The sequence below is a fragment of the Natator depressus genome, chromosome 8, assembly GCF_965152275.1.
Source record: "Natator depressus isolate rNatDep1 chromosome 8, rNatDep2.hap1, whole genome shotgun sequence".
NCBI lineage: Eukaryota > Metazoa > Chordata > Testudines > Cheloniidae > Natator > Natator depressus.
Genome location: NC_134241.1, coordinates 3,867,817 through 3,879,891, shown reverse-complemented (window position 1 = coordinate 3,879,891; position 12,075 = coordinate 3,867,817). Strand labels below are relative to the sequence as shown.

Genomic DNA, 12,075 nt, shown 5'->3' with positions numbered 1-12,075 from the left:
ATTGTTGCACCGTGTGCCATCCCCCTCCCTACAGCTTATTACCCTCTTATTACATCATGTCTGAAACTACAGAGTAAGCTCTTCAGTGCAAATGACCCCACCTTCCTGTTCGTGCTGTGATGGGCCTGGGCCACTTGGGGCCCTCCACATTAAGAGCTGTCATCATCATTGTAGCCGCCTAGTAATTTCTTTATATAAAGTAGCATCATGAATGGCATGTAAAAAATGGAGAAAACTGGTGGTGATTCCTCACTGATTTGCATGAGGCCATTTGAAAGCATCAAGGCACTGCCAAGAGTCGCAAACTATTTACAGATGGTCGTTTCTCGGCACAGTGCTAAAATAAGCAACTTCTGGTATAGAAAATGGCATCCCTTATGACAGAACCAGATGTTAAGGCTCCAAGTTAAGCTGATGAGAGGAAGGGCATTCTGAGTTAAGGCTTTCGCAATGTGCTTAACTCACCCTGAGCTGCTTCGATGCAGCAGTTCTAGAAATGGACAAGCTGTGCTTCTGGTAGGATTCTCCCCCAACACTTTGCAACAAGCTCTCCTGTTCCCCCTGCTCTAAATGAGTGAGAGAGACTCAGGAATGCCACATCATTTGCATATGGGGTAGCAGCTCAGATCCCAGCCCCGCCTTGGAGTTGCAGGTGACACCTCTGTGGCTGTCCCATGGCTGTCCATCCTGTGTGGAGCGGGATAGCAAGTTTGGGACTCAAACTTGGATCTCTGTGCACAGTGGCGATGGCAGCTGTTACCATTAATAGTTAATGTGTGGAGAGCATGTTGAATACATAACACTCTATGTAAGTGCTACGTGTCATTTTATTATTAGGCTCCTTGTCTGGTCCATTCTTGGCTCAGATTATCACAACCTCCACGTGGCTTTACAGTACTAGGAGGCTAGCTGGACGTGACTAATACCATGGCGAATACACAGCACTGAAACCAAGCTGTCCAGTGGCTCACGCTGGAGGTATTGTTCAAATACAGCAGACCTTGCTCTGTCCTTACCCAGAGCTGGATTGACCCCTTGCTCATATACCAAATAAGAGGATGGCACATAGCTTCATTGTCCCAGAGGATCCTGGGGAAGGAATGGCCATAATTCCTTCTCTTATTCCCCCTTGCTCCAGGCAGGCAGTAAGATGCAATTTACCGGATGCAATTTACTTCCTTCTGGCATCAGCTCAGCTCCTGACTGGAGCACTGGGAGGGAGCAGTCATTGCTCCACCAAATCCCTGCCCCATCTCCTTCCACGTGCTCATATTGGGAAAGTAGCAGCCCTGAATAGTGTGCTGTCCTGCCCACCCCCAGACTCATGATCTGCCCATGCATTGCCAAGCCTTGGGGTGATGTCACCTGCCCCTTTATTCCCCTGTGTGGCCATGCTGGGCTGAGGTACAAATGAACCTTCAGGCAAAACTCTCTGAATAAGAACTGTGGAATGTTCCCCCTCCGGGATAGTGTACCGTGCACTGTAACAGTACCCGAACCGTGTGCATCCCTCGTATGGATGCCGTGTTGGTGTAGCCGTGTTGGTCCCAGGATAGAAAAAGAGCTCTGTGTAAAAGCGTCTCTTTCACTAACAGAAGCTGGTCCAATAAAAGAGATTCCCTCATGCACCTCGTCCTTTTCCATCATATGGAGCCATTCCTGCGTGTTTATAGCACAGCATAAGAATCAAATGTTCGGGCGTAAAGAGCTCAAGACTTAAAAAACTCCGTGTCATTAGTAACTCTGCTATTTTACTGTGCATTGGTATAAAACGGCAGAATGGAACAATGCAAAGTAAGAAGTTAATGCCATTTTCATTTCATTGAAAAAAAAGGCTACATGCTAAATTGAACCTGATTATAAAAAACATCTTAAAAACAACCAAAATGCTATTATATTTCTCTAACCAAAAATTCCCAAAACAAAAAAGAAGTAGCAGCCATCCAAACAGAACAATGCTTTCAAATAGTTCCGCTCGGATTCAAGGAGGCGAAACAGAGAGTTTAAAATGCAGATGCTGATGGGGCCCTTTCCCTGAATGCCGCAGCTCTGTGTGAGAGTGTACTGCATAGTAATGCAGGATCAAACCACGCTGTGTGGCATTTACACAAAGCTTTCCTTTTCTTAGCTTATAAAAGCCTGGCCATAGATAAGCTGAGTGAATGTAGCATGCGAAACATTCCAAATTCTAGTAAGTATAAATGGGGGGAGGGGCTGTTTTCCCATTCCAGTGCCCTTCTCTCCAGTTCAATTCACGTTCATCAAGGGAATGTCCTAAAGGCACGTGTTGGAATTATGTCTTGCCGTCTTTGGGGCAGTGTCCGTACAGTGACCGGTGCAACGTGGCCTTGACTGTGTGGTGGCTTCTAGTTGCCACAATGTAAATGTTTCTGAATATATCCTTATGCTCTGTTTGACTCCACCCTTAAGGAAGAAAAAAAAAAGAAAATATGAGATGAGCTCTACATTAGTGTGGCAGTACAGATTTAAGTTGATGAATGCAGGGTCCTGATCCAAAGTCAATGAGAGTTCATTGACTACAGTGAGTTTTGGAATAGGGCTCAGGCTTTGATTCTAACTCCAAGTGGTTGTAGTCACTAGATTAGGCCGGGGTGCGTATTCTCCGCTTTAGTTAAGACATTATTCATGTAATCCACTTTTTCTAAGTGGAAAAGTTTAATAAAATAATTGGAATGACACGATGGGCATGTTTAGATAACCCTCCTGTTGTTATAAGAAGTGAGGTTCTTCAAAGGAAGTGTATTGCCAGGTGTTCCTTAAATTTTTCTTTTGTATTATCCTCTGGATTACTCTCATGTCTCCATTCTTTGATATGTTAATGAAATATTTTCCCTGGTCAGAACTCACTGCTCCAGTGCTTAAAAAGAATTTGTTAGGAGTTAATGCCTAAACAACCCAGTTTTACTACTTCAGAACGGGAATCCCCTTTCTCTAACTGTATTTCTTCCCTCGAATGGAACCCTCACATTTTTATAGATGGGGTTTTTTTTGGTGTCGTTAATAACACTTGTAGCTTTATACTAATATTCGTTGAAAATACTTTTCTGTTTTCTCATTTATCTAAAAAAAACCTGTAAACAGGGTTTATTTTACTGAATTGTTATTAAATTTGTTTATTTTTGGATTATTTTTGGATTATTTTGGATTATTTGGATTATTATATATATATTTGGATTATTATATGTGAAGATTATTTTGTTTTAGAAATGCATATCAAAGCCTGTCACCTATAGCTCAAGGTAAATGCAGCATGCACAGCCCTAGCCCCACCCTTAGTTAACACTGAAATGAATATCCTCCTTGCCAAAGGCACGCATTCAGGAAGCCATTGCTGTTCAGGAAAACACTTAGGCACATGCTTAATTTTAAGCATGCTCTTAAACGCATGCTTAAGTGCTTTTATGGATTGGCAGGACAGGGGCATTATCCAGCAAGATTTCAGTAACATCAGTGTAACACGTGCTATTCGTAATTAAATGATGGATAGTAGTGATGATATGCACAGCCATTATTTGAATAGAATGAATTATATCTTCAAATCTCTGCTTGCCATTGTCCTAGAATCCAGAAATCTGCAACAGTTATCTGGACCCAATCAGGCAGTCTTCACAGAGGCAAAATGGCCATTGAATCCCTTGTTGGACTTGTGTCTGAGGACTGCGGGGCTAGGCTTACGTGGCGCTAAATTACAACAACCTAGCTCTAACCCTTTTCTTATTCAGTACTAGGTGAAAGCCCATACTGTCACATGGGTGTAATTCGTAGGGTGTAAAAAAGTGAAAACTGTCTGAGAACTTAAACACCGGACAGTAACAAACATCACAAATCCCAGTGATGATTAGACCTAGTGGTATCCTGAACAAAAAGAGCTCTCAGCCATGGTTTGCAGCTGTTTTCATTCCTAAACACTGACTCAACAGACATGCTAGGTTCAGAGTGACAATCCTGGAATCTTATTACATAGACCATGCTGCAGGAGCAGTTTTATTTTTGATGCTTTGAAATTATTAAGGAAATAGGTTTAAAAGGAGCTTTGGTTACATTTACAATAAAGCTTCAGTCAGCTCTTGTAATTTTTTAAACAGCCCTTCAAAAAACCTGCTGGCAGCAAAGCTACAAATGTTATTGGTTGATCTCTTCAGAGCAGACAGTGCCCCTGCGCAGACACGCTAATGCATCAGGGCCTCATAAAAATTAGATGAAAATTAAAACTAATGCCTTGCAAGAGAAGCACGCAGGAGGCCATAATTTAGTTGTTCACTACCATGTGCCCCTTATCTCTGTAATAACACCAGTAATCTGTTGTTATTACCAGACTCAGAGTCTCGCTGTGAAGGGCTTTCATGGATCTTATGGGTGCACATTCATTATATCAGCTGGTTCATTATATCCTCTACACTGGTGCTACTCAAAGTGATGGTCCGCGGACCGGTGCCGGTCTGTGAGCCATCGGCTGCCGGTCTGCGCGCACATTGGAAAAAAAAATTGCCGGTCCCCCACATCAGATAGCTTGAGAAGCGCTGCTCTACACAATATCATTACAAATGCACCCATCTCAGCCTCGGAACGCATGGGCAGCAATTAACAACATGTAGCAAAGTACAACATTTAGGTTAAAGGAGAATGTCTGATTTCCTCTCTCCCATGTTGACCAAACAGCAAATGAAATTTGACTCTCTTGGGCTACTTCCTCAAACCGAAGTCCTGAACAGCCAGACAGAGGTCTTAACTCCAGCAGGCGCTCGTGCGGTCCTGCGAATAATTTTTGTTTTTACCGCTGCCTTGTGCCAGGCCATGTTACCATGAGCTTGCCCCTGAACCTCAAGCCCTTCCTGAATGGGCTAATGGGGAAGCCGGTGATGATGAAGCTGAAGTGGGGGATGGAGTACAAGGACTACCTGGTGTCTGTCGACGGCAACATGAACATGCAGCTTGCAAACACAGAAGAATACATAGATGGTGCATTGTCAGGACACCTTGGTGAAGTTTTGATAAGATGTAACAATGTCCTGTACATCAGAGGAGTAGAAGAAGAAGATGATGATGGAGAAATGAGAGAATAAGTTTGTATATTTCTGGAAAATAAAGATCAGTTTTTCACAATTTAAAAAAAAAAATCCCTCAAAAGTCAACAGCCTTGTGCTTGGTCGGGCCAATAGTGGGAGTGAATTCCAGGGTCCAGGAATTTGTGCCCTACTGAAATAAAAGGGCAGCTTGGGGATTTGGATTTCAAAGCCAGCTTGGGGATTTGGATGCCCAATTCCAATTCATTTTAATGGAATCAGGTGTCCAAATCCCTTAGGTAGCTTTGAAATTCTCAGCCAAAAATGCCTTTATAGGGTTAGGCCCAAAGCAAAACCCAGCTCAGAAGACCTCTGACCCTTAAGAAGGTTCTTGACCTTGCTGGCCCTTATCACTGTGATGGTCTGAAGCTAACCCCAGGATCCACACGCTCCTGATCATTGAGAAAGTTGCGGTCCGGAGATGAACTTCCTGGCTCCGATCCATCTCCATATTTTTCTGTCTCATCCTTGAGCTGTCCTATATTATTGTGTGGTTGGACTAACTGGCAGAGACAGATATTTTGTGATTAGAAGCCCTCCATTGTGTGACGTTGCTGCTATGTTCCACACCTACGTGCTATCTACCTCTGGGGGTTCAAGAAACTTCACTTCTACCAGGCTTCATGCAGCATTAAAATGTTTAGAAAAAGCTGAACATTGCAAGCCAGATGCTGCTGCTTTCCTTTTATCAGCTCAGAGAGTAGTTTCACTCCTGAGATGTCACTTTGCTCCTGTTAACTGATGCATGACTGCAAACGCTTCCAGTTCCTTTTCAGGCCTCCTGGCACAGACAACATTGTTTGTAAAGGATTGTTTCTGTATTCTGTTCTCTGTAGGTACTTATACTGTGCTCATCACCATCGTATCTGAGCGCCTTACAGTGCATTAAGCAACATGATCACACATCTCTCGCATTTTGTTTGTTCTCAGCCTCTCCCCGGAGGGAGAAGCTGGTGCTTGTGTCTTGTTTTGGTCAGGTTTTTTGTTTTTGCTTTATTTAAATGTACGTGTTGCTATATATTCATGTCAGAGAAAGCAAGGTCAAAGAAATGTGCCCTGCACTTCGAACCAAACTTGTCTCCCGCACAAAGGCGCTTTACCCATAAATATGCCCTGGTAGTGTACTCACTGCTTGAATCCACCCTTTTTGGTGGTTTTTGTTACAGCTGCAACACAGAAACAGGTAATGCTTTTTTTTTTTTTTTTTTTTTTTGGTGAGGAATCCACTAAAACCTCCAAGACACTGAGATCTCCTTCTCAGCAACAGCTGCTATGATTGAGGCCTCGCCTACTAGGTCTTTATGTAATTAAACTGAGACCCTTACGTTGTCATTTTTCATGGGGTCTGCAGTAGCCACAAATGTTTACAGGGACTACTTCGGAGCAGAACTCCGCCCACCTTGAGTCGGTTTTCCCATTTCCATGTCCAGTTGCTGCTCCTTTATTCTCTCCCCTACTTAGAAGGAGGAATTTTTTGAGATTGGAAGGAAGAAGCAGTCTCTTGGGGTCTGGAACACAGAAAGGTTACAACTTGGACAATAATTTAGGTCAATTTAGATGCCATGTGGGTTTGGTTTAAACAAACAACTTTAACCTTTAGCTTATTTGTGGAACTGAAACTGGATATGGGATTCGGCACGTTGGCAGAGCTGTGTGTGAAATTTGCACGTTCCTGCCAGTGTTACTGTGGATAAATAGATCTCTTCATTCTTCAGGGCTGTCAAGACAGCGTCTTTCACAAGTACTAAAAAAAAAAACAAAGTTTTGTTTTTCTACAGCAGCAGCCAGGTCTGTAAGAAAGGGTTTCCTGTTTTTGCAGATGGCCTTGAATTTGCCAGTCAGCGCCTTGTGCCTTGCAATCTGGTTCTATCAACTAGACCGGGGGTCGGCAACCTTTCAGAAGTGGTGTGCCGAGTATTCATTTATTCACTCTAATTTAAGGTTTTGCATGCCAATAATACATTTTAACGTTTTTAGAAGGTCTTTCTCTATAAGTATATTATGTAACGAAACTATTATTGTTTGTAAAGTAAACAAGGTTTTTAAAATGTTTCAGACGCTTCATTTAAAATTAAATTAAAATGCAGATCTTCTCAGTTTAGTGCAGTGGTTCTGAACCTGGGGTGCACGCACCGCCTGGGGATGCGAGATGCCCTTTCTGGGGCTGCGAGGCATGCAAGATTTTTTTAGAAGGTAAATCATTGAAAACACAAATTGAGCACAGGCCCATAGGTTTGATGAAACAAAGTAGTTGTACTTATCTATTTATTAGCATTATAAATTTTTTAACGATTACTGTAATATACAAACAAAGTTTTTAAGTTTTCAAGTTTTTAAGCTAATCGTAGTGTAATTTTTGATAAGGGGGGAGAGAACGTATTTTAAGAACTCCAGGCCGGCAGCGGGCTGAGCAGGGGCGGCGGCCGGGACGCCGGCTGGCAGTGGCGAGCCAGTAAAAATCGGCTCGCGTGCCGCAAGTTGCCGACCCTTGAACTAGACTTTCGATCTGACTCAGAGGACTTCATGGGTATGTAGTTGCCCAGCTAAAACTGAGGGGAGACATCACCTGACCGCTCACTGCCTAAAAGGAAAAATTAAAATACATTTGAGCATCTCTTCTTGTGCTGTTACCTTACTCTTTGTTTCAGCCAGAGGCAGTAGTCGTGTACTCTTTGGTGAGTCTGTTCTTCCAGTATTTCTGGTTTAGGAGATAATTTCATTAGATTTTCTCTATCAACCCAGTTTACAGGCCAAAGGAGTTTGGATCTGTTTTAGATAAGCAACCAAGGCGTAAGTGTGGCCCATTGGGCAGGGAAGTGGACTGGGTGTTGCCCAGGTCTGTCCCCAGCTCTTCCACTGCCAAGCTGCAAGACTTTAGGCAAATCCCTTCACCTCCCTACGGCTCTGTTTTCTCAGCTATAAAATGGGGATAACGATGCTTACCTTCCTTTGCAAAGAGCTTTGAGACCTACAGACGGAAAGTACTCTGTGAGAGTTTGGTATTATCCAAACCGGGGACCACATAGCTGAACAGAAGTGTGAAGTTCATCCTCACTTAGGTCTGGCCTCAGAGTGGAAATGGCTCTTTTGTCATTCCTGAACCACATGTACAAGCAAAAGCCCAGTCTGCTGCAAATTATCTGTAACTCAGCAGTCAGTCAGTAAATCCATGGTGTTTAAACCTGAAGCTAAGCTCCTTGCAGAGGACACATTCTGAACCACATTCTGGGAAATCTTTCTGGATGTATTATTTCATGTTCTGTGCCAGGAGGATTGCCGAGAGAGATCCACTCCATTTCCTTCTTCATAAACATATTGTCCCAATCTCTGGTGTTATACCAAAAATTAATGTCAGCTTTCCTATCTGCAGACAGATTGTGCTGCCGTGTCTCTGCCGAAGGAAGTAAGGAAAGGAAAGACAAAATGATTCTTGCACAGAACAATAGAGATAAAAGACATGTTGTGGTATTTGGCACTGCAAACTTGGGGTGTGCTGACCACTGACAGCATAATTATTAGGAGATTAACTCACTCTTAGGTAAAGTAACCCTTGGAGGAAGGCAAATCTCTTATCCCCTATTGAATAGTGATATATTCTTTATGCAGAATGAAATTGATTCAAAGCCTGTTGAAGTCACAGGAAAGACTCTTAATGAATTCATTGACTTTTGGATCAGACTACCCTAATCCTCTTCTAGCAAAGTCAATTGGAGTTTTGCCATTTACTTCAATGGGGAGATGATCTGGGCCTTGTGTACTGGTGATTTTTATAAACAATCTTTCCTACTTATTATATTACAGTAAAAGCTTTGTTATCCGCATGTTGGGGAAAAGTGGGGTGCAGGTAAGTAATAAATTCCGGTTAACTAAGAGGGAAGGAGTTTGGGTGCGGGAGGGGGCTCGGGGCAGGGGGTTGGGGTGTGGGAGGGGGTATGGGGCACATGCTCTGGGAGGGAGTTTGGGTGAGAGAGGGGGCTCGGGGCAGGGGGTTGGGGCATGGGAGAGGGTGCAGGGTGCTGGATCCAGGCAGCGCTCACCTCGGGCGGCTACCCGCATGCGACGACATGTCCCTGCTGCTCCCGGCCAATGGGAGCTGCGGAGCCCGCACTCGGGGTGGGGCAGCGCAAGAGCCACCTAGCTGCGCCTCCGCCTAGCACCCCACACCCCCTTCCAGAGCTCGCACCCCACACCCTCTCCCCTCTGAACCTGTCATGGCCATTCCTCTGCCTAGGACCAGCAGGGACATGTCACCGCTTCCGGGGAGCCATGTGGAGCCAAGCAGGGAGCCTGCTGGCCCCTCGCCAATCGGACTATAAACTGGACTTTCAATGAAGATCAGACATGCTGGTTTTTCGAGCTTTCCGGGTGGTACAGTGCTGGATAGCACTGCTTTTACTGTGCTCTGGTGTGTTCCATTATATGTTTTCCAATTTCTCTTTTGACACCACATACAATAATTTGGGAAGCACAGGAATGAATCATTCAGGATCTAAACATGTTGACTGTGGTTTTTCAAAGTGCTCGGCACTGGTCTGTTTCTATTCCCTTTGATATCAGTGGTGGAGAAACTCCCATTGTCTTAAAGCTAGCAGAATTAGGCTAAAGGCTTAGAAATTCCCAATCCTCCTTGTGTACTTTGGCGCGAACTCATCAGTGATATGTATGATCGGTTTCACTCCATTGATTTCACTACTGTAGCACCTGGGCAGAAATTGTCCTTTAGTTTGGAGTTAGACTTACCAAATGAACATCCCCCTACCTGAAAATAGCTCTTCTTTGTAAAATGAAATTAATTATTAATTTAGCAAACAACGAATTATGAGAAGGGTAATATCAAATACCCAGCAGACTTTTGTTTCCATTTTAATCATCTAGGGTATTAGTATGTAGGACTACTACTTAATTACTCTATTAAAATTATGGGTTTGAAAAGAAATGCTTGGTAGCTTCTGTAAGCGTTCTACATGCTGCTAATTTATTGTACTATCCCGTCCATACTTCAGAATGGCGCTGGGGTCTCCAGTGGATTGATCTTGGGGTCTTAGTTCTCAACTGGATCCTGCCAAAGCTTGGGTATGGGGTCTTAGGCCAGTCACTTAGGACCAAATGTTTAAGGGTGGCCACTGATTTTGCGGGCTTCCTTTTTGAATCTCCCTTCATCGCTGTATCTTGGGCCTCTTATTAAAGTTAATGGGACCACAGGGGCTTTGCACTGTGAAAATCAAGCCCAAGTAGACTTAAATTGGGGTGGGGGCACAAAAACAAGTGGCAAATAGTGCCAGTTTTTTGAAATTTCAGGCTTCAAACTCTGTGCCTCAGTTTCTCCATCTGTAAAATGTGACTACCCAACTCATGGGTGTGTGATGACCCGAGTGATCATGGGAGTTACTAGAGGGTGCTGGAGCGTGCTCAGTACTGCTGAACTAATACAGGTCCATGTGATCCATCCTTGCTGTTGGCTAGAAGGACCTGGAATGCAGAAGGTGTTCTAGCTGTAGGGGTGCTGATGCTTTGGCTTTTCGTCCCTTCTCTGATGAGGGAGGAGTACGGCTGAGAGCAAAAAAGCATCACTCACCCCCCTCTGTGCAAGGGTAATAGGAGCAACAGGAGGAACCACTGTGCCTGGGCTCTCCTTTATGCCGTGCTTCTCTTTTCCCCTTGCTCACTGCAGAGATGCATGCTGGTAGAGGGTGGCCACCGTGCATAACCTGGGGAGAGAAGAAACCAGACTTGGGCATATGGTGCGTGGGGAGACATGGTAACCAGTCCCTCATCCACATTCTCTGCCTTCACCCTCCTAGATGGGGGGAGAATCAAGGGGCCCACAGGAGCGAGAGAAGGAAAGTGCACGGATGGGTAGATGTAATTGCAGCATGTCACAGGGCATCGTGAGGACTGATTATTGTTTAGTTTATGCAGTGTTGTGAAAATGTAACTCGCCAGATGCTTTCACTCTTCCGAACCAAAGTTGCAGCGGCCAAGTGTGGTGTTAACACCACCAGGGCAGCACGACCTCTCTCTTAGTAACAATGAAGCTTCGAGCAGCACAGGAATTGCCTCGGGTTGTTAATAAAGAACAACTGAGTTAAGAGCTAGCAGAAATTGTGAAGATTTCTTACCAGGGGACAGGGATTCATTATTCTCTGATTCGTGCTTGTGACATGCAACCGGATAGAATAAGATATGTGCCTATTGCCTCATAGTCATCACCTTCCAATAGGGCTACAATGGCAGAGAATACTAGTATCATAAGTTTCATGAAGGCAGCAATTTATTTAGACTGTTCTCTCCTCCTTCAGGTTATGATGTTTGGCTACATTGGCCATGTAGCAAATATGTGATTAAAAAGCATGCTAAGGATGAATGTGCTCATTTTCAGTATTTGTGCTCGTATAGATCATTACATTATTTTCAACAGGTCACAGCATTGTGTTCTTGAATATTTTAAGTAAGCTTTCCCCTAGTTTCTCTCATAACTGTGTCATGCCCTGAAAATAGAATGCCTCCTCACTAGCAGGTTTTTTGTGATGGTGTTTAGCCGTGTTGATCCTAGAACATGAGAGACACAAGGTGGGTGAGGCTAATATCTTTTATTGGGCCAGTTTCTGTTGGTGAAAGAGACAAGCTTTTGATTTACACAAAGCTCTTCTTCATACTGTGACAGGGTCGGGCCAGATGGCTATAGAAGAGTAATAGAAGGCAGATATGTTAGCCCCAGGCTAAGTAGGTCCCTTTTCCCTGGGTAAGGTAACAGGGAAGGTTCCAGAACAATCAGGAACCTTCTGGAGACAATTAAGACAGGCTGATTAGAACACCTGCAGCCAATCAAGAAGCTGCTAGAATCAATTAAGGCAGGCTAATCAGGGCATCTGGGTTTTAAAAAGGAGCTCACTTCAGTTTGTGGTGTGCGTGTGAAGAGTTGGGAGCAAGAGGCACTAGGAGCTGAGAGTGAGAACGCGGACTGTTGGAGGACTGAGGTGTACAAGCATTA

At 44.1% G+C, this 12,075-nt stretch overlaps 1 protein-coding gene and 1 pseudogene across 3 annotated transcripts in view; both read left to right on the top strand.

Moving 5' to 3' along the window:
* SGCD (sarcoglycan delta) overlaps positions 1 to 12,075 on the top strand; it is a 499,695-nt gene that overhangs the window by 174,152 nt on the left and 313,468 nt on the right. The window lies entirely within an intron of this gene.
* Positions 4,824 to 5,084, top strand: LOC141992724 (small nuclear ribonucleoprotein F pseudogene; annotated as a pseudogene).